The 23,632-nt window shown below is 39.3% G+C and overlaps 1 long non-coding RNA gene across 1 annotated transcript; it reads right to left on the bottom strand.

The window, feature by feature from the left end:
• Positions 1-1,908: 1,908 nt before the first annotated feature.
• Positions 1,909-6,719, bottom strand: LOC107792407 (uncharacterized). Its single transcript, XR_012699363.1, has 2 exons — positions 6,172-6,719; positions 1,909-2,184 (listed from the first exon to the last, which is right to left on the bottom strand). It is a non-coding gene; the product is annotated as an uncharacterized LOC107792407 (long non-coding RNA).
• Between the last annotated feature and the right edge of the window lie 16,913 nt (positions 6,720-23,632).

Genomic DNA, 23,632 nt, shown 5'->3' with positions numbered 1-23,632 from the left:
CTTGAACACTTCGGATTACTTCCAAACTTTGCACACAAGTTCAATTCAACTATATATATATATATATATATATATATATATATATATATATATATATATATATATCTAAAGTCTCGGAACACCAATTGAAGTACAATAACATCAAAGTCAACTCTTAGTCAAACTTAAGAACTACTAAGTTATTCAAATTGCCAACTTTCGATAAATAGTGTCGAATTTTTTTAGGAACCTTCGAAAGCAAATCTGAACATACGTATAAGTCCAAAATCATCATACGAACCTATCGGAATAATCAAAACCTGGTTCCGACTCCATTTACTCAAAAGTCAACTTAAATCTTCCAAATCAAGAGTCATTCTTCCAAATCAATCCTGAACCACTCGAAAACCTAAATCGGCCATACACTCAAGTCATAATACATCATATGAAACTATTCAAAGTCTTAAACAACCAAATGGACGCTAAAATTCAAAATAACCGGTCGGTTTGTTGCATGTTATCTCTTTGTTATTTTAATTTATAAAATTATAGTTCTATTCATTTATTTATTTTTATTGTTTAGCTAAAGGTTGTGTAGTTTGATTTAAAAATATTGGTACACAGTGGTGTAGCCACCCTATGCCACGGGTGGTCAAGCGCATACCCTTCGCCGAAATATTATACTGTGTAAATAAGTTAAATACTACTCTATATGGACATATATTATATTTTAAACACCCTTAACACAGTTGAGTGAGGTAGTTCAGCAGTGCGTTTAAAGTGACATGTTATTCACGGGTTCAAAGTTCTACTTATTTTGTTCGCCAACACTAAACGGAGACCACCGTGTGTGATTTATTTGATCCTTTTTCAATCAAAACATTTCCTAGTAAAATAACTCTTAAAACTTAAAATTTGTATAGAAATAAATAACTAATCTTAAAAGTATTTTTTTAACTAAAAGTTACTATTTCTTAAATAATTTATAATTTAAAAGTCAAGCTCTACAAAAAGATTTCAACAAAATCTCTCTACAAACTACAAATTCTCTCGACTCTCTCTTTCCTTTGGTTTTATGCTTACTTTTATCAGTAAAATTCTAGTATTGTCTTTTTGTTATTTTAATTTTGATTTATAAAGCTATAGTTCTATTAAAAGTTTATTTATTGTTTAGCTAAATATTGCATAGTTTGATTTATAAATTTGGCACACCATTCATTAACCAAAAAAAATTGATTTTTTAAAAGTTTGAACACCCTTGACGGAATTCTTGGCTACACCACTATTTGTAGTCCAATTATTCAAACATACTTTATCAATACTTATTTTAAAACAAAAATTAGCAATACCAAATATTAATATAGCTTATAATAAAAATTAGCAATACCAAACATAACTCTAAATTATAATTAGTTGAACTATGATAACTAGAGCAAAGTAAACTAATTTTTGTGTAACAAAACAAAAAAAAACGATTTTTGGGTAACGAATAACAAAGTTGAATGACTTTAAAGTGCAAAAAAAAGAAGAAGTGATTTTTGAAAAATAAACACACAGCTGAATTAGAGAGACTTTTGGTAGTCACTGGAACAGATTTCAAAATGTAAAAAATGATCATTAATTAGAGGTTATAATTTCACACCACTCTTTTTCTCTTGAATTTTCTTTAAATTTCCAAAGCCTTAATTATTTAATGGAATTATTTACGTACAGATTCAAATTTGTACATATCGTGATCCTTCTTTGTTGCATCACGAGCCAGTATCGAAAATTTACTTTACCTTTTCAATTTTCTGTAAATCTTTTTTTATTTTTTTGAAAAATCAAACCCATTCTTATGTATTTTGTCGTCCAATTATTCAAACATACTTCATCAATACTTATTTTAAAATAGAAATTATTAATATAGCTTATAATAAAAATTAGCAATACCAAAGAAATATAGCTTATAATAAAAATTTGCATCAGTGAACACATAAGCGTAGGGAAAAGTGAGAGGGGAAACTACGTGCATGTGCCATAATTGTAGACTCCGTCATATGATTTTTTTTTAATCCCTATATATGTGGAACTTAAATATTTGCTGCTTTCAAACAGTGGAGTGATCCAGAAATTGCACTGCATCCTGTCACTCCTTTTCTCAAGAATCAATCCCGTCAAATGCTCTCCTCTTTTTCATCTTCTTGTTCTCTCACATTTGCAGATCTGCTCCAAAAAACAGTTAAGAAAATATAACGTTAATGCTCTTCAAGCTATAACCATAGTAGTGGCGGCATAAGATTTTTACTAAAGGATTCAAAATATAAAAAAAAAAAAATACACAAAGAAATTAAAGGAATACAACATACTATGTATATATAAAAAATAATTTTGGCTTTATATATGCAATATAATTTACAGGAAAAAAAAAACAGTGGCTAAAATTAATGGAGTCAAAGCGCGACAGCCTCAAAAGCTGACTTTAGAGCAAAGCCTGGAAGGACTAATTAAGGAACACTGAATGTGGAGCTACAGACCCTGTACACATTTACATGGCATGCTACACAATTATTAATAAGTTCAAAGTTCAAACTTCATATTCCTGAGTTGTAGATAATAATCTAAACTGATGCAATCTCTCGGACTTCACTTAACCTTACATCAAACAAAGTTGCCTCCTATATATCCATTGAAGATTTGTTTCCTTGGTTTCCTTTTTCAATCAGACCAAAAAAGAAGTATCAAGGCATTCAAAAAATTACAAAATTCAAATAAGAAAGACAAATCTGGAAAATTTAAGCTTTTAATTGTGACAGAAGCATAATTATACGGCCAGCTCTTTTACAGTTTATTTACCGATCCCGCTCAGCCTCCACGGAGTAAAACAAACTTGTAAAATTAAAGAAATCCAAAGTTGAATTGTTATCCACATATCAACATAGAGATCTATCATATCATTATATAAAACATCACTTGGAGAACCAAATATTTTAGCTCAGTCAGCTGTAGCTACTTTTCAAGATTCAGCAAAGAATATTATCTGGATTCTCCCTATTCAGATTTAAACCCCTAAAAGTTTAGTTCATTGACAAAAGAAACAGAATGTTCATAATGTCCTTTGCGAGACTTGCAACTTCATAACAACTATAGGTTGTTATGCAAGCTTTTTTATCAGAACTATGAAGTGTTAAATAAGATTGATTCCTTAGAACTTATGCAAGTTCCACAGCAGAAATGTTTTCGAACATTCTAAAAATGGAAATATGCCACATATTCGTAGGATGCAGGTAATAATATGATTTCCTTTGTATGATGTTCCAAAATCACTGCTCCTTGAGCTGAGGGTCTATCGGAAACAACCTCTCTACCTTCATAAGGTAGAGGTAAGGTCTGCAACTTCCTGAATGGTCTGAAGATTTGCAGGAATGGAATAGAGAAATGCATATTAAATGTACTTATAATGGTGTTCAATTATCAGGAACAGAATTTAGAGACTACCCTCCGAGTCCAGAACCAGAATGATGTCTTTTAGGACTCAAAGCACCAAAATAGGTGAAAAAAACAACTAGTGACCTTTTTATATATAGCGCATGAAATACATGCGCTATACCTTAACGGCACGTTTGTCCGTTAAGGTATAGAGCATGAACTACATGCGTTATACCTGTTAATTGACTGACCCACAATAATTGCTCACAATAATTGGTGGGTATAGCGCTTGTAATTTATGCGCTATACCCACCAATTATTGTACCCCTCGCACAGAATATTTGCTTACTTAAGGACATGCATTCCTTTTTCAAAAATTCATTCCGAAATTTCATTCTTCAGCATCCGAAATATTTTGTATTTTGCTTACTCATTCCGAAATATTTGTTTACTTAATTTTTTCTGCATTATGCCATAATGTCTAAAGAGCAAAAAATTAGAGTTGCATTATACTGTGGGGGAGGTTGTCGGGGAGAATAACTCAGTACATTATAGTTGTTCTCCACAGTGTATTGTTAAGTTGCCACTCACATTGGAGTACAATAGATTGGTATCTTTGATTTGTAAAAGAATGAGTGTGAGTAAATATTCGGTTAATATTAAAGTAACCGGAAGATATTCATATTCGCTAACTCCACAAGGGGTTGCTTGTTATGCTGAGTTTAACATCGAAGACGATGAAACTCTAAAAGACTTTTTGAGGACTCCGGATGAACACCGGGAACTTCTTGTAATAAAAATGCTGGAAATATATGTCAAGTCTGAAGACGCCCACAATATTGAGGTTCCGAAAAATAGGGATAACGCTCAATCATCTGGTGGTGTTTTTGAAGCAGTTTTATCCGAACAGGTTACCTTTGAAAGAGTCTGGCCAGATCTAAACTTATCTCCACGGGTGAATGAGGAGCGAGGACATAATTTCTCCCCAAGTTTACATAATTCACACACCTAGTGGTATATTTCAATTTTCCTTGTTGTAGTATGATTTTTTTTTATGTATCATATTTGTACTAACACTCATATCTTCCAAAGGGGATACCGGCCAGATATGAATTTTACAAGTTATGAACCAACCAACAGTTGGAATATGCCCAATTTTGGTGGTTTGGATCATGTTGGATGTGTAATCTAGGTCGCAGACGTTGGAAGTGTAAACAAGTTGTAAGTTATTAATATTGAAATAGGTATAGCGCATATATTAGAAGCGCTATACCTATCTGTCTTTTTAGATTCAGGTATAGCGCATTTTTGGTTCCGGACTCCTACCCTCCCCACCGACTTATGGGATTATACTAGGTTTGTTGTTGTTGTTGATGTTCCAAAATGTGTGGAATCTTCATATTATGACAATGCTAACACTGATACTAGTACACAATCCTGTCACATAAATGGAGGAGTACAAATAGAGATGGGAGGCATTAAGAAACTGGAAAAGTAAGTATAAGAAATTTGGAAAAGAAAAAGAACAATTGGATATAAACAACAAGCAGGATGTCCGTGAAATGATTCGATCAGACTTCTATTATTAAGGGGAAAAAAGTTTATTTGAAAGACATTCAATTCGAAATGAAATGCTGGCAGGCAGTACAACACTTCTACATATTTATCCCAGTAAGAGAGATAGAGAGAGACTGAGCTTCTTACATCACAACAAATTTGAATCAAGTCCACCAATTAGCCTGACAGGAAAAATCACTGTATTTATGCCTTTTCTACTGCATTTAGTCAGCATAAAGTTACAGGAAGCCTCATTAACAATTGTCTCAAAGGCATCTTTCACACAGACATCTTATTTATTGTTCTCCTAATCTGAAACTTTGACGCAGGATTAGAGTCAAAGATAATCAAAACCATTAGCATGTCTAAACAAAACAGATTGATGAGCAGAGTGCGGACCTACACTTACCCAATTTTACAAAATTTGGAATATCAATTACCCATAAATACACCATTTAAGTATGAAAATCGATAAAAGCTAACAAAAGGAATCAATCTTCTAACAAAACTTAACCAGCAACCCTTAGGAGCTCGTATCTAATGATGGAGACTTCAAAACAACACAAACATCTAAGACAGCCACCAAAAAGAAAGTGGACCATAAGTGTATCAAGGAAGAGACATTTGTGATTGAAACATGATCAGCTGAGCAAGGATGCCCAGATGAATTATAACAAAGCATAGCTAACTTATTATCCTTTCAGAAGCTCTGGAATTGTGCAAAATGTCCACCTAATCAAGTCTTTTACTTTCTGATTTCATTCTTATAGTTATTTTGCTCAATACACTTGTAAACTCCCCAAAAAGATAAAATACACACAACAAACACATGTATGATTCAGATCTCACTTATCTCCATGAAAGTCCTGATTTACAATGGTATTATTTGTATACCGAAACATTCAAAGAATCATCTTTACACAATCCACAGACTCTAAGGAATCAGGTAAAGTCACAGACCACACACTATCCAATAGCATACAAATCAAGTCACACTAATTAACGCTTAGCATGGAAAGTCACAGACCAAACAACAAAATAAACACTGATTTTCTTTTCTATCCATTCTTTTCCATTAGGATAGGAATGTTCAATTATTTTATTAATCAAAAAATTATCCGCCTTATTTGGGCCCATTTCATTTCAAAAAGATCTAAGTCTCCAAAAAAATCCTAAATTCCTAATGGCATTAACACTGAACCAATAATGTAAGGGAATAACACTTACATAGAACAAGACTCAAAATCTTCAACCGTCTTCACCGAAAAGGCGGCGAAGGCGTGAAGCCAAGCGGCCAGTGGGGTCAAGAGCAGCTTCAGCAAGCAAGCTTTGCCTGATATGATGCATTCGCTGAACTAGTCCTTGTTGTTCTTCCTCCAGCGCAGCATTATCCTCCATGAGATCATGTATCCGATACTTTTGCCCGAGTGATCGAACGCTCAATAGAAGGATTCCAGTCATAGCGAAGAACTGTATGAAACTGTCTTTTCTCTTCATTGCGTTTGCAAAGAAGCTTAATGACTTGTTAGGGTTTTGGAATCCGCCGGAAGCGGCGGAGCTTGGTGGCGGTATAGGGGAAGCCATTATTAGGGTTTCCTGAAGCTGCCGGGAAATGATATCACCGGAGGCTTGTAAATGATGCCCTTAGGAATTTGCAGCAGTCCAGCCGCCAGCGGGTGAGTGATTTTGGGGAGAAAATGGCAAGTTCTTGGTTTTAGCACCACACCAAAGTATTTGGTCCAAAGTCTGAACTTACGTGAGAAATGTGAAAAATACAAAATAGTCCCTTATGTTTGAACGTGGTTTAAAATAGTCTTATAATATATTTAAAACAATAAAAGAAGAAGAAGAGTATTGCAAATAAAAGTACAGAGAGAAAATTCTTACTGATTTGGGATGATTTATAATTGAATAGAACTCCTTTATTTATAGGGAAAGAGTGACTTAGCCACCAAGTAATAATCCCTAAAATCTCTCTAAGTACAATTCTATTTATAACACTCCACTTTGAATGTCCATTCAACAGATAATGTGTCTCGTTAAAACCTTAACTAAAATAAAACACAGTGGAAAAAAAATTCTAGAGAAGTAAAAAGAGCACACATGTTTAGAAATACGCCTTTTGGTTGCCTCGTTAAAAATCTTGCAAGGAAAATCTAGTGGGAAAAAACTTTGTAAGGAAAAAAGAGCACAACGGTATTAACTCCTCCTGATAAGAGCATCAATTCACATCCTTGAGCCTTCGCAGTCCAATCTTGTACACTAATTTCTTTAAGGTTGATGTCGGTAGAGATTTGGTGAACAAATCAGCCATATTATCACTTGAACGAATTTGTTGCGCATTGATATCACTATTCTTTTGAAAATCATGTGTGAAAAATAATTTTGGTGAATTGTACTTTGTCCTATCTCCTTTTATGAATTCTCTCTTTAATTGGGCTATGTATGTTGCATTGTCTTCATATAAAATCGTGGGTAGTTTATTGTCACGACCCAAATTCTATTAGAGGTCGTGATGGCGCCTAACACCGCTGCCAGGACAGCCAATAATCATTGATTAACTTAATTACTCATTTCAGTATTTTTGAAATCATAATTTCCTTCAATTAAATAGTAAGATATAGACTTTACAAAGTAAATGATAGTATTTTCATAACTACAATACTGAACAACCCATAATCACCCCCAAAATCTGGTATCACAAGTACATGAGCATCAACTAGGAAATATATTAGAAATACAAAATCTGTCTGGAAGTACAATTAGACAGGAGAGGGTAGATAACTCTGATGGAGACTCGGTGTGCTGCGAATTTGCAACATGGGATGCAGCTCACCTAAGTCCCCGAAATAGTTGCGCCTTCATGCCCATTAGTCTGCTAGACATATATGCACCTGCACAAAAATGTGCACCAAATGTAGTATGAGTACGTAAAGCAATGCGTACCCAGTAAGTATCTAGTCTAACCTCGAAGAAGTAGTGACGAGGGGTCGACTCCGACACTTACTATGGACTAACAATAAATACTGATATTATACTTAAGCATGGATTGTATGAAAAAACTGTAAACTCAATAACAAGAAGTGAGTGGACAATTCTTTTACTAATAGGAAATTTTTCCAAATTTATTCTCGTCATTTAACAATTTATATCTCAAGCCAAAGAAACAATATCAATTATAATTAGTTCCAAAGATTTATCATGCGCAAATTATGTTGAGGTCGTACGGCCCGATCCAACATAATATTTAAATTGTGCACTACCGAGGGTCGAACGGCACGAACCATAGATGCATCTATCTTCTACTGAGGCGTTCGGCCCGCTCCACAAAAGAGAAAATACATTTACAACAACCAATTCAAGATTTATTAAGGGGTAATTATTCAAGAAAATACCAAATTCTCATTAACGGTCAATAAAATGAAGTTTAACCTTTAACAATTCCTTTATCAAGTTTCAATATGATTTAAGCAATTAAATTAACAAGTAGGGTATAAACATTGTAAGTATAGCATGGTATGGGTCCTAGACTACCCGAACAATAGCATAATTAGTAGCTACGTACGGATTCTCGTCACCTCGTGCTTACGTAGCCCCCATAAATAGAAGCACATTTTAATTTAATTCGCATGTGGGGTTAATTTCCTCTTACAAGGTTAGAAAAGAGACTTACCTCACTCCAAAATTCCATAACCGGTTCCAAAGCCTTTCTAACAGCTCAAACTGATGCCCATCGCTCCAAAACTAGTTAATAAATGTGATGACCCAAAAGGTGATCTTATGTTTTAGAACTCGATTCTGCGTACTTAAGCCTTAAAAATCTCATTTTCACCCTTCTCAATTTGCGTGCACAATTCGGGCGTGTTTTCGGAAAACTGTTATGTTGAAAATTGATGAAAATAAGAATTTTACCTTAAAAGTTGATTTTAGTTGACTTCGGTCAATATTTTTGGTAAATGGGCCCGGATCCATATTTTGACGGTCCAGATGGGTCCGTATCGAATTATGGGACCTGGACGTATGTCCGGAATCGAATTCAGAGGTCCTTAGCTCGAGTTATGAATTATTTATGAAAATTATAAGTCTGAAAATTATTTATTTTTAAGAATTGATTGATGTTTGGCATTGTTAGTATCGGGTCCATATTTTGGTTCTGAAGCCCGGTACAGGTTCATTATAGTATTTAAGACTTGTCTGTGAAATTTGGTGAGAAACGGAATTGGTTTGACGTGATTCGGACGTCCGGTTGTGAAGATAGAAATTTTAAAGTGTTCTTGAGAATTGCATTTGATTTGATGCTAAATTCGTAGTTCTAGGTGTTATTTTGGCAATTTGATCGTGCGAGCAAGTTCGTACGATGTTTTTAGACTTGTGCGCATGTTTGGTTTGGAGCCCCGAGGGCTCGGGTGAGTTTCGGATAGGCTACGAGATGTTTTAGACTTAAGAAAATTTGGTGTTTCTGCTGTATCTGGTATCTGATATGCTGTGCTTCGCTATCGCGTAGTCGCTCTTGCAATCGCGAAGGGGAACCTAGGCTGGGGGAGGATTTGCTCTACGCGAACGCGAGACCATGGTCGCGAACGCAGAGCATTAGGAGGAGTTACTCTACGCGAACACGACATGTCAAACGCGAACGCATAGCTTTAGCTAGGCTGGGCAGGGGACCTGGGAAAGCACTATACAGACGCGAGCCCTTTCACGCGAACGCGAAGGTAAGGCGGGCTAAACCTTCGCAAACGCATAGAGACATCCGCGATCGCGTAAGTCCTTAGGAGGCTGCTCTTCGCGAACGCGACAATGTTCACGCGATCGTGATAAACATTGTCGCCCAGCATTTAACATAATCCAAACACGGGATTTAGCCAAAAAAAATCATTTTCTCAAAAACCAAACGGTGCGAGGCGATTTTCAAGAGTCATTTTCTTCCCCAAATTGTTAGTAAGTAATTCTAAACCCTTTTTCTTTCAATTACCCATTACATTTCATGAATTATCAACCTAAAATCTAGAGTTTTCATGGTAGAATTTGGGGTTTGGGTAGAAACTAGGGATTTCGGAAATTTGGGGATTTAGACCTCAATTTGAGGTCGGATTCCAAAACCAATTATATATCTGGGCTCGGGGGTGAATGGGTAAATAGATTTTGGTCCGAACCTCAGGTTTTGACCAAGCGGGCCCAGGATCGATTTTCGACTTTTTTGGAGGAAAATTTGCGAAATTTATTTTATGCAATGTAATTGATTTCTTTAGCAATATTTGATATTATTGAGTCATTTTTGAATAGATACGAGTGGTTTGGAGGTGAATTCTAGAGGAAAAGTTGTGATTGAGAATTAAGTGGCCTTCGGAGCAAGGTAAGTGTTGTGTCTAACCCTGGCTTAAGGAAATTAGGAACCTTACACTATTTGCTATGTGAAATTCATGTGAGCGGCGAATATGTGAGGTGACAAGTACTTATGCGCAGCCAATTTACCTGTTTTTCATGTTTTCTTCCGTTTCTCTTATATTGTCTCTTTCCTTTGCCTAATTGCTACGTGTTTATCCCAGTATTGCTAAATTGATCGTTCTTATCATGTTTACGGATTTTCTAGTGATAATTGAGTATTTATTTCAAAGTTGAGATTGATATAGTGGAACCAAATGTTGAAGTAAGGCTTGTACTTATATTCTATCTCTCTGTTGTTACTTATGCATTTCATTATGGTAAGGGAGAGTGTTAATGCACGAAGGGTGATGTCGTGCCATATTGTGAGTATAAAAGCACGAAGGGTGATTCCATGCCATATTGTGAGTGTAAAAGCATAAAGGGTGATGTCGTGCCATATTGCGAGTGTTAATGCACGAAGGGTGATGTCGTGCCATGATATGAGAGTTAATGCACGAAGGGTGATGTCGTGCCGTTTCTATTGATTTATGGTGAGACTGAGAGTAAAAGCACGAAGGGTGATGCCGTGTATTTTTTCTTTACTGTATTCGTGTTCCTTTTGATTCATAATATATTGGTTGTTCCAGTTATCATTCTGTTGTAGTTCTTTATCTCGTATTTCCCCCAGCATGTTTCCCCCTCCTGATATCTCCTGTCTAATTATTCATTACTGTTATTTGTATATACATTGTTAAACTATACAGGTTGATTTGTAGGTGCCTTGCCTTACCTCGTCACTACTTCGTCGAGGTTAGGCTCGACACTTACCAGTGCATGGGGTCGGTTGTACTGATACTGCACTCTGCACTTTCTATACAGATTTTGGTACCAGCTCGGGTTGATCGAGATTTTAGTTGTTGGACCGCTATCCAGAGACTCGAGGTAGATTTGTCGGTGTTCACAGACCTTGAAGTCCCCGCCTATCTTTTTTGTTCTACTGTTTCTTTCATTCAAACAGTTGTATTTCTTTCAGACTATTACTTGTAGTGGATTCTAGAATGCTCGTGAATTGTGACTCCAGATTCGGGTGGTAGTAATTAATACAGCCTTTATATTATTTTACACTTATTATATTTCATCTTAGCTAATTATTGTTATTTACTGAAAAGAAATAAGGATTTGGTTTAATAATTCTCTAACGTTGGCTTGCCTAGCAAGTGAAATGTTAGGTGTCATCACGGTCCCGACGGTGAAAATTTTGGGTCATGACAAGTTGGTATCAGAGTACTAGGTTGCCTAGGTCTCACGATTCACGAGCAAACTTAGTAAAGTCTGAAGGATCGGTACAGAGACATCTGTACTTATCTTCTAGAGGCTATGAAGTTTAGGAACAAATCTCACATATATTCTCCTATGTCGTGCGATTTTGTTTAGTCAATACTGATTAAACTTTTCTACTCTTATTCTCTCGCAGATGGCGAGAGCATGTACCGCTTCCTCAGCTGAGCAGTAGCCAAAGCCTTTAGTGGCAGCTCCTACGAGGGGCCGTGCCAGAGGCCGAGGTAGGGGCAGGGCTTAGCCCAGAGCCCGAGCTGTAGCCCCAGCAGTGGAGCCTCAGATAGATCTTGACGAGGAGGTTCCAGCCCAGACTGTTCCTGCCGGACCAGCTCAGGTTCCAGAGGGGTTCATTGCCACCCCAGTACTTCAGGACGCCTTTTTCCGTTTGGTGGGCCTTATGGAGAGTGTGGCCCAGACTGGCACGTTTCCCATGGCACCAACAGTCTCTCAGGCTGGAGGAGGAGCCCAGACTCCCACTACTCCCGCTCCGGAGCAGATAGTTCCCCAGTATCAGGCTCCAGTAGTTCAGCCAGTCAGAGTAGTTCAGCCGGTTGTTGTGCCACAGACCGGTGATGGGTCAGCTATGTCTTCTGAGGCTTTATGGAGATTGGACAGGTTTACCAAGCTCTTCCCAGTTCACTTCAGTGGTTCTCCTTCATAGGATCCCCAGGAGTATCTCGACAGCTATCACGAGGTTCTACGGAACATGGGTATAGTGGAGACCAATGGGGTCGATTGTTTTGTATTTCAAATGACTGGTTCCGCCAAGAAATGGTGGAGAGATTATTTTCTGACCAAATCAACTGGGTAGCTTGCTCTTAGTTGGGACCAGTTCTCTTAGCTCTTCATAGAGAAGTTTTTGCCTATCACATTGAGAGAGGAGTGTCACCGTCAGTTTGAGCGTGTCCAGCAGGGCAGTATGATTGTTACTCAGTATGAGACCCGTTTGGTGGATTTGGCTAGTCATGCTATTCTTCTGCTTCCCATAGAGAGAGAGAGAGGGTGAGGAGGTTTATTGATGGACTTGCTCAGCCTATCAGATTGCAGATGGCTAAGGAGACTGGGAGTGAGATTTCTTTTTAGGCGGCTGCTAATGTCGCCAGACGAGTCGAGATGGTTCTTATTCAGGGAGGTGAGGGGTCTGAAAAGAGACCTCGTTATTCCGGTGAGTTCAGCGGTGCCTCGTCTAGAGGCAAAGGTACTTTTCGTAGAGGCCATCCTCCCAGGCCGTTTCATTCAGCACTCCAGGCATCCCATGGTGCCTTAGGTAGTCGTGGCCCTTAGATGCATTATTCCGACCAGCTAGCCTACAGTGCACCACCAGCTCCTATTAGTGCTCCTCCACTCCAGAGTTATCAGGGTGGTTATTCAGTTCGACAGGGTAAGTTTCAGGGTCAGTAGTCACAGCAACCGAGGTTGTGTTATACTTATGGTAATCCGAGGCACATTTCTAGATTTTGCCCTCGGGCGACGGGCAGCTCACAACAACAGAGTCCATGTGCCATGGTTCCGGCACCAGTTGTTGCACCACCTGCTCAGCCAGCCAGAGGCAGGGGTCAGGCAGCCAGAGGTCGAGGCCAGACTGTTAGAGGTGGAGGTCAGGCCGTTAGAGGTGGAGACCAGCCAGCTAGAGGTCATCCCAGGGACGTAGTTAAGGGTGGTGGGGCCCAGCCCTGGTGTTATGCTTTCCCAGTCAGGCCTGAGGCTGAGTCATCTGACGCTGTTATCACAGGTACTGTTTCAGTTTGCAGTAGAGATGCTTCGGTTCTATTTGATCCGGGATCTACTTACTCCTATGTCTCATCATATTTTTCTTCATATTTGGTTGTGCCTCGTGATTCATTTAGTGCTCCTTTGTATGTGTTCGCACCTGTGGGAGATGCTATTATGGTAGATCATGTTTATCGTTCATGTGTGGTCACCATTGGGAGTCTTGAGACTCGTGTAGATCTTCTACTTCTCGATATGGTTGATTTTAATGCCATACTAGGTATGGATTGGTTGTCACCTTATCATGCTATATTAGATTGCCACGCCAAGATGGTGACCTTAGCCTTGCAGGGGTTGCCTCGATTAGAGTGGAGAGAGATTCTTGGCCATTCTGCGAGTAGGGTTATCTCTTATGTGAAGGCTCGGTATATGGTCGAGAAGGAGTGTCTAGCTTATTTGGCTTATGTCCGCGATTCTAGCGTGGAGGTTCCTTCCATGGATTCAGTGCCAGTTGTTCGTGAATTTCCAGAGGTGTTTCTTGTAGACCTGCCGGGGATGTCACCCGATAGGGACATTGATTTCTGCATTGATTTAGCTTCGGGCACTCAGCCCATTTCCATTCCGCCATTCTGCCATACCGCATGGCCCAGCCAGAGTTTAAAGAATTGAAGGAACAATTACAAGATTTGCTTGATAAGGGCTCCATTAGACTTAGTGTCTCTCCCCGGGGTGCACCTGTGTTGTTTGTGAAGAAGAAAGATGAATCGATAAGGATGTGTATAGATTATCGGCAGTTGAACAAAGTCACCATCAAGAACAAGTACCCATTGCCGATGATTGATGATTTATTTGATCAGCTTCAGGGTGCCCAGGTGTTTTTGAAGATTGATTTGAGATCTGGCTATCATCAGTTGAGGATTAGGGCATCCGATGTCCCTAAGACAGCTTTTCGGACTCGATATGGGCATTATGAGTTTCTAGTTATGTCATTCGGGCTGACAAATACCCCAGCAGCGTTCATGGATTTGATGAACCGGGTGTTCAAGCCCTACTTGGATTCCATTGTGATTGTGTTTATTGATGATATCTTGGTCTACTCCCACAGCCGAGAGGAGCACCAGCAGCACCTTCGGATCATTCTTCAGACTCTAAGAGACAGCCAGTTATATGCTAAGTTCTCAAAATGTGAGTTTTGGTTGAGTTCAGTTGCTTTCTTGGGTCACGTTGTATCAGCAGAGGGTATTCAGGTGGATCCTAAGAAGATTGAGTCAGTTCAGAACTGACCTAGACCCACATCAGCTACAGAGATCCGTAGTTTCTTGGGATTGGCAGGCTATTACCATCGATTTGTGGAGGGGTTTTCATCTATAGCAGCCATGTTGATCAGGTTAACCCAGAAGGGTGCCCCATTCAGATGGTCAGATGAGTGTGAGGCGAGCTTTCAAAAGCTCAAGACTACTTTGACTACGGCACAAGTATTGGTGTTACCCTCAGGTTCAGGATCTTATACAGTATATTGTGACGCATCTCGTATTGGTGTGGATGCGGTATTGATGTAGGGTGGCAAGATTATTTCATATGCTTCGCGGCAGCTGAAGGTTCACGAGAAGAATTACCATGTTCATGATCTAGAGCTGGCAACAATTGTTCACGCGCTGAAGATTTGGAGGCACTATCTTTACAGCGTGCCATGTGATGTATTCACGGATCATCGGAGCTTGCAGTATTTGTTCAAGCAGAAGGAACTCAATTTGAGGAAGAGGAGGTTGTTGGAGCTATTGAAAGACTATGATATCACCATATTGTATCATCCCGGGAAGGCCAATGTGGTGGCCGATACTTTGAGTAGAAATTTAGCTAGTATGGGTAGCCTTGAATATATTCAAGTTGGTGAGAGACCGCTTGCATTGGATGTTCAGGCCTTGGCCAACTAGTTTGTGAGGCCGGATATTTTTTAGCCCAACTGTGTTCTAGCTTGTACAGTTGTTCGGTCTTCTTTGTTTGAGCGCATCAGGGATCAGCAGGATGATGATCCTCATTTGCTTGTCCTTAGAGATACAGTGCGGCACGGTTGTGCCAAGCAGGTTACTGTTGGAGATGACGGAGTTTTGAGGATGCAGGGTCGTATTTGTGTGCCTAATATGGATGGACTTCGTGAGTTGATTCTTGAGGAGGCCCATAGTTCCCGGTATTCTTAATCCGGATGACGCTAAGAAGTATCAGGACTTGCGGCTGCATTATTGGTGGAGTCGAATGAAGAAGGATATAGTTTCTTATGTAGCTCGGTGTCTAAATTGTCAGCAAGTAAAGTACGAGCATCAGAGACATGGTGGTTTGCTTCAGAAGATAGAGATTACTGAGTGGAAGTGAGAGCGTATCACTATGTATTTTGTTGTTGGACTCCCACGGACTCAAAGGAAGTTTGATGCAGTTTGGGTCATTGTGGACAGGCTGACCAAGTCAACGCACTTCATTCATGTGGCAGTTCCTATTCTTTGGAGCGGTTGGCAGAGATTTACATTCGTGAGATCGTCCGTCTTCACGGTGTGCCCGTGTCTATCATTTCTGATCGAGGTACACAGTTCATCTCGCACTTCTGGAGGGTAATACAACGTGAGTTGGGTACGCGGGTTGGGTTGAGCACAACATTCCATCCTCAGACGGACGGGCAGTCCGAGCGTACTATTCAGATCTTGGAGGATATGCTCATCGCATGTGTTATAGATTTCGGAGGATCGTGGGATCAGTTCTTTCCCCTTGCAGAGTTCGCCTATAATAACAGCTACCAGTCGAGTATTTAGATGGCTCCCTATGAGGCATTATATGGTAGGCGGTGCCGGTCGCCAGTTGGGTGGTTCGAGCCGGGAGAGGCTCGATTATTGGGCACAGACTTAGTATAGGATGCCTTGGATAAGGTCAAGATTATTCAAGATAGACTTTGCACAGCTCAGTCCGGGCAGAAGAGTTATACCGACCGTAGAGTTCGTGATGTTATATTCATAGTCAGAGAGAGAGTGTTGCTTCGGGTATCACCCATGAAGGGTATAATGAGATTCGGAAAGAAGGGCAAGTTGAGCCTTAGGTATATCTGACCCTTTGAGATTCTGGAGAGAGTGGGTGAGATGGCTTACAGACTTTCATTGCCACCTAGTTTCACAGTTGTTCATCCGGTATTCAATGTGTCCATGCTTCGAAAGTATCATGACGATCCGTCCCATGTATTAGATTTCAGCTCTTCCATTTGGACAAGGATTTCACTTACGAGGAGGAGCCGGTGGCTATTTTAGCCCGACAAGTTCGCCAGTTGAGATCAAAGAGTTACCCTTCAGTTCGAGTGCAATGGAGAGGTCAGGCTACTGAGGCAGCTACTTGGGAGTCCGAGTCCGATATGCAGAGTAGATATCCCCACCTTTTCACCAGCCCATGTACTTTTCTATGTCACTTCGAAGACGAACGGTTATTTTAGAGGTGGAGAATGTGATGACCCAAAAGGTCATCTTATGTTTTAGAACTCGATTCTGCGCTCTTTAGCCTTAAAAAATCTCATTTCACCCTCCTCGATTTGCGTGCACAGTTCGGGCGTGTTTCCGAAAAACTGTTATGTTGAAAATTGATAAAAATAAGAATTTTTGCCTTAAAAGTTAATTTTAGTTGACTTCGGTCAACAGTTTTGGTAAACGGTCCTAGATCCATGTTTTGACAGTCCCTGTGGGTTTGTATCGAATTATGGGACCTAGGCGTATGCCCGGAATCGAATTTGGAGGTCCCTAGCTCAAGTTATGAATTTTTGATGAAAATTAAAAGTGTGAAAATTATTTATTTTTAAGAATTGATTGATGTTTGGCATTGTTAGTACCGAGTCCGTATTTTTATTCCGGAGCCTGGTACAGGTTCATTATAGTGTTTAAGACTTGTTTGTGAATTTTGGTGAGAAATGGAATTGGTTTGACGTGATTCGGACGTACGGTTGTGAAGATAGAAATTTTAAAGTGTTCTTGAAAATTTTATTTGATTTGGTACTAAATTCGTAGTTCTAGGTGTTATTTTAGCAATTTGATCGCGCGAGCAAGTTCGTACGATATTTTTAGACTTGTGCGCATGTTTGGTTTGGAGCCCCGAGGGCTCGGGTGAGTTTCGGATAGGCCACGGGATGTTTAAGACTTAAGAAAATCTGGTGTTTCTACTGTGCCTGGTATCTGATATGTTGTGCTTCTCGATCGCGTAGTCACTCTTGCGATCGCGAAGGGGAACCTGGGCTAGGGGAGGATTTACTCTACGCGAACGTGAGACCATGGTCGCGAACGCGGAGTATTAGGGGGAGTTACTCTACATGAACGCGACCTGTCGAACGCGAACGCATAGCTTTAGCTAGGTTGCGCAGGGGACCGGGGAAAGCTCTATGCGGACGCGAGCCCTTTCACGCGAACGCGAAGGTAAGACGGGCTAAACCTTCGCGAATGCGTAGAGCCATCCGCGAATATGTGAGGTGACGAGTACTTATGCGCAGCCAATTTACCTGTTTTCCATGTTTTCTTCCGTTTTTCTTATACTGTCTCTTTCCTATGCCTAGTTGCTACGTGTTTATCCCAGTATTGTTAAATTGATCGTTCTTATCATATTTGCGGATTTTCTAGTTATAATTGAATATTTATTTTAAAGTTTAGATTGATATAGTGGAACCAAATGTTGAAGTAAGGCTTGTACTTGTATTCTATTTCCCCCTCCCGGTATCTCCTGTCTAATTGTTCATTACTGTTATTTGTATATACATTGTTAAACTGTATAGATTGATTTGTAGGTGCCTTGCCTTAGCCTCGCCACTACTTCGTCGAGGTTAGGCTCGACACTTACCAGTGCATGGGGTCGGTTGTACTGATATTGCACTCTGCACTTTCTGTGCATATTTTGGTACCGGCTTGGGTTGATCGAGATTTTAGCTGTTGGACCACTATCCGGAGACTCAAGGTATATCTATCGGCTCTCACAGACCTTGAAGTCCCCGCCTATCTTTTTCGTTCTACTATTTCTTTTATTCAAATAGTTGTATTTTTTTCAGACTATTACTTGTAGTGGATTCTAGAATGCTCGTGAATTGTGACTCCAGATCCGGGTGGTAGTAATAATACAGTCTTTATATTATTCCGCACTTATTATATTTTATCTTAGCTAATTATTGTTATTTACTGAAAGGAAATAAGGATTTGGTTTAATGATTCTCTAACGTTGGCTTGTCTAGCAAGTGAAATTTTAGGCGTCATTACTGTCCCGACGGTGGGAATTCTGGATCGTGACAATAAATGTGCAAATCCATAAATATATACTCCAATACTCATTATAATCCAATTTACAACAATTCCCAACTTCTCGAAAAGTCGATAAAAATCACCCTCGGGCCCACGTGACCGGATTCCAAAAATTTTCGAGGATGGAGTTCGCATTCGCGAGGGTGGAAAATTTCTGAGGGGTTCACATTTGCGAACGTTTTATCACTTTTGCGAATCTGCCCTCTTCGCATTTGCGAAGATTTTGGTCGCAAATGCGACCTTGGCAGGGGTGGCTCTCTTTCGCATTTACGATGCTTTTGTCTCAATTGCAACCATCGCATTTGTGAACCAGATGTCGCAAATGCGACGTCTGCGACTGGAGGAAGGGCTTTTATTTCGAGACTTAGCTCATTTCCCTCATTTCCCACTTGGACTTAGGCGATTTTTGAGAGTATCTTGAGAGGGGTTCCAACAACATGAAAGAGGTAAGTGATTCCCGTGTATTTTGAGTTAACTACTTGGATTGTACATAGATTTTAACATGAAAATTTATGAAAATTTGTAGAAATTTGGGGTTTTGGTGGAAAACTTAGAAATTGGTATTTTTGGATTTTGACCACGAATTTGGGCATGAAATTGAGAATAATCTATATATTTGAGTTCGTGAAGCTATGGGTAATGTTTTTCTTTAAAAAATTTTGGAATCTGGGCACGTGGGCCCGAGGGTGATTTTTATCGACTTTTCGAGCGGAGTTGGAAATTATTGTAAATTGGATTATAATGAGTATTAGAGTATATATTTATGGATTTGCACATTTATTGACTAGTTTTGGAGTGATGGCCATCGATTTGAGCTATTGGAAAGGCTTTAGAACCGATTATGGAATTTCGGAGCGAGGTCAGTCTCTTTTCTAACCTTGTAAGAGAGAATTAATCCCATAGGCGAATTGAATTAAAATGTGCTTCTATTTGTGGGGGCTATGTACGCACGAGGTGACGAGAGTCCTTACGTAGCTACTAATTATGCTATTGTCCGGGTAGTCTAGGACCCATACCATGCTATACTTATAATGTTTGTACCCTACTTGTTAATTTAATTGCTTAAATCATATTGAAACTTGATAAAGGAATTATAAAAGGTTAAACTTTATTTTCTTGACCGTTAATGAGAATTTGGTATTCCCTTGAATAATTTTCCCTAAATAAATCTTGAATTGCTTGTTGTAAATGTATTTTCTCTTTAGTGGAGCGGGCAGAACGCGTCGGTAGCAGATAGATGCATCTATGGTTCGTGTCGTTCGACGCTCGGCAGTGCACAGTTTAAATATTATATTGGATCGGGTCGTACGACCTCGGCATAATTTGCGCATGATAAATATTTGGAACCAATTATAATTGATATTGCTTCTTTGGCTTGAGATATAAATTGTTAAATGACGAGAATAAATTTGGAAAAAATTTCTATTAATAAAAGAATTGTCCACTCACTTATTGTTATTGAGTTTATAGTTGTTTCATATAATCCATGCTTAAGTATAATATTAATATTTATTGTTAGCCCATAGAAAGTGTCGGAGTCGACCCCTCGTCACTACTTCTTCGAGGTTAGACTAGATACCTACTGGGTACGCGTTGATTTACGTACTCATACTACACTTGCTGCACATTTTTGTGCAGGTGCATATATGTCTAGCAGACTTATGGGCGTGGAGGCACGGCTATTTCGGGGATTTAGGTGAGCTGCATCCCATGTTGCAAATTCGCAGCACACCGAGTCTCCATCAGAGTTATCTACCCTCTCCTGTCTAATTGTACTTCGAAACATATGTTGTTGTAACGACTCGGCCAGTCATTTCGAGAGTTATAGCCCTGTTTCCCCCATTTCTGCTTATTTATGTGTTGTTTAGCTGTGTTGAGTTATTTTGTGTTGGTAGTTTGGGTTCGGAGTAGTTTTGGAGTGAAATGAACACTTAGTCTCTTAGTTAGAAAGCTAAGTTAGAAAAGTCAACCGGAAGTTGACTTATGAGTAAACGAATTCGGATTTGGATTTTTATGATTTGATTAGCTTCGTTGGGTAATTTTAGACTTAGGAGTGTGTCCGAAATATAATTTGGAGGTCCATGGTAGAATTAGGTTTGAATTGGCGAAAGTTGGAAGTTTAGAAGTTCTTAGACTTGAATCCGAGGTTGATTTGGTGTTTTGGTGTTGTTTTGGGTGTTTCGAAGGTTCAACTAAGTTCGGATAGTGATATATGACTTGTTGGAATTATTGGTTGAGGCCCCCAGTGCCTCGGGTGAGTTTCGAATAGGTTTGGGCTGTGTTGTGCTCGTTTTTCTTATGTTTCGACGTCGTTTCTTCCAGCATAAATGGTACCACATTAAGCAAATGAGCTCCGATTTCTATTTTGATTGAAGCATTAGATCCGTATCGTAATTACTGACCTATAAAAAAAATCGTCGAATTTAGACATCGTATGAGGATTTTATGGTCATTTTACTAAGAATTAGGTTGTCAGATTTTTTTTCAGAGTAATTACGAAATTGCCACTGACGGCGTATTTAAAAATCTGCACTATTTGCAAATATTGAAACCAACATATCTCCTTCATTATAAGGTCAAATTGAGTGATTCAAAAGCCTAAATTGACTAGAATTTCACAAGGAATCCGTTGGAGACATAAAAAGGAGTTTCGGGATCGTTTGGCATGAAAAACGAGACAGAATATCTGGCAGAAAAATATATAAAACGAGGGTTTGTTCATTCGGTCATATTTTGAGTTGTGGAGCTCGGATTTGGGCGATTTTGGGGGCGATTTTCACCATAAGGATTGGGGTAAGTGTTCTCTACTCAGTTTTGGTTATATTTCATGAATCCATCTTTGTTTTTGGGATTTGATTGATGATTTCAAAGTGAAATTGAGAGAGTTAGGGTTTGAGTTTTGGAGAGTTTAAGTAAGGATTTGAGGGACCAAACAGAGTCCAATTTTGATGAATTTTATATGGTTAGACTCGGGAGAGGACGAGGTTTATTATTCTTTTATTTTTGACTGATTTCGAGACGTGGGTCCGGGAGGCGGGTTTTGGCCGATTTCGGATTTTTGGCATATTTATGTAGTTTTTATTGTGGAATTCGATTCTTTAGACTATGTTGATAGTAGTATTCTGATTTTTGGTTAGATTCGGAGCTTTTGGAGACCGAGTCCAGAGACGAGGGCATCCCGGAGTAGGATTTTACGTTGTTAAGGTAAGTAACAGTTTTAACTCTGGCTTTGAGGGTATAAACCCGGAGAATTTGATATCGTGTGACTGTTTGGAGGTGATACCCATGCTAGGTGACGGGCGTGTGGGTGTATACCTCGAGGGATTGAGACTTGGTCCGTCCCGTGAGGCCTCATGGCCATCATCTGTGTTTACGTAGTTAGTTGTTGTTGAACTTGTCTGCCTTCATGTTAGAGATCATGCTTAGGCTTTATTCATGCTCAAATTATTTGTACTCAGTCATAGAAATTATTGTACAAATTTACCTCAGTCTCTTTTATTTGCTAATATATTGTGATACTTGATGTGGATTGTGTTCCCTTATTTGTTGATGATGGTGAGGCTGGTGAGGTACATGATTAAGTAAGGCTGAGGGCCTGGTTGTGAGGATATTAATACCATAGCGCATGAGTTATTCGCGCAGCACGTGAGTTGATCGTGCGAGTCCAGGTATTGATACCATAGCGCGTGAGTTGTCCGCGTAGCACGTGAGTTGACCGTGCGGATCCAGGTATTGATATGATGGCACGTGAGTTGTCCGTGCTTAGCGCTTGGGCTTTGGGAGCCCCTCCGGAGTCTGTACACACCCCAGTGAGTGCAGAGTGTTGAGCGTTGAGTGCTGAGTGCGAGTGCTGAGTGATGGAGTGACATTGCTGTGAGGTTGCATTTATTTTGTTGTTGCTACATTTACCTGTTAATTTTCCTTGTAGTCTTACTGATTTATGAAATTACATGTCTACTCCTGTTTGTACTTAATTGTGGAAATAATAATTGGATTATTCTGCTTAGCTCGTCACTACTGATTAGTTCCTTAGTTATTTCTGTTACTACTGAGTCGGTTGTACTCATACTACACCCTGCACTTTATGTGCAGATCCAGGTGAGTTAGAAGGCGGCGATCGTTGAGTTCAGGCCGGCTATCTTTGGAGACTGCAAGGTAGCTGTTAGCATCCGCAGGACCTTGTTACTCCTCTTGTCATTTCTTCTTTTGGACAGTTAGACAGCTTATATATCTTAGTTCATAGTTTTAGATGCTCATGACTTAGTGACACCCTGATGTTTGGGGCTCGTTTCCGTATTTTCTATAATTATATTTATAGTTGATTTAGTTTATGAAAAAAATCAAATGTTTTATTAAATTCTTATAATCGATTTAGTAGTAATATTTTGGGAAATAGGCTTGCCTTGTAACACGATAGGCGCCATCACGACCATGGTTAGATTTTGGGTCGTGATAGTTGTATTTCTAATATATTTCTTAGTTGATGCTCATGTACATGTGACACCGGATTTTGGGAGTGATTATGGGCTGTTCAGTATTGTAGTTGTGAAAATACTATCATTTACTTTGTAAAGTCTATCTCTTACTATTTAATTGAAGGAAATTATGATTTTAAAAATACTAAAATGAGTAATTAAGTTAATCAATTATTGTTGGCTGGCCTGATAGCGATGTTAGGCGCCATCACGACCTATATTGAGATTTGGGTCGTGACAACTTGGTATCATAGCACTAGGTTCACTTAGGTCTCACGAGTCATGAGCAAGTCTAGTAGAGTCTTGCGGATCAGTACGGAGATGTCTGTACTTATCTTCGAGAGGCTACAGGATTGTTAGGAGCACTTCCTTTTCTTGATTCCTCATCGTGCGATTTAATTCCTTTGAGGCATATGCCTTTGTTTCTTTCCTATTCAATCTTATGCGAAGTGAAGCGCTTGTTATCAATTGGGAATCGAGGAATTTTAATGGAACTAT

This window comes from Nicotiana tabacum, chromosome 15, assembly GCF_000715075.1.
Source record: "Nicotiana tabacum cultivar K326 chromosome 15, ASM71507v2, whole genome shotgun sequence".
In the NCBI taxonomy this organism is placed as follows: Eukaryota; Viridiplantae; Streptophyta; class Magnoliopsida; order Solanales; family Solanaceae; genus Nicotiana; species Nicotiana tabacum.
This window is presented reverse-complemented; position numbering and strand designations above follow the sequence as displayed.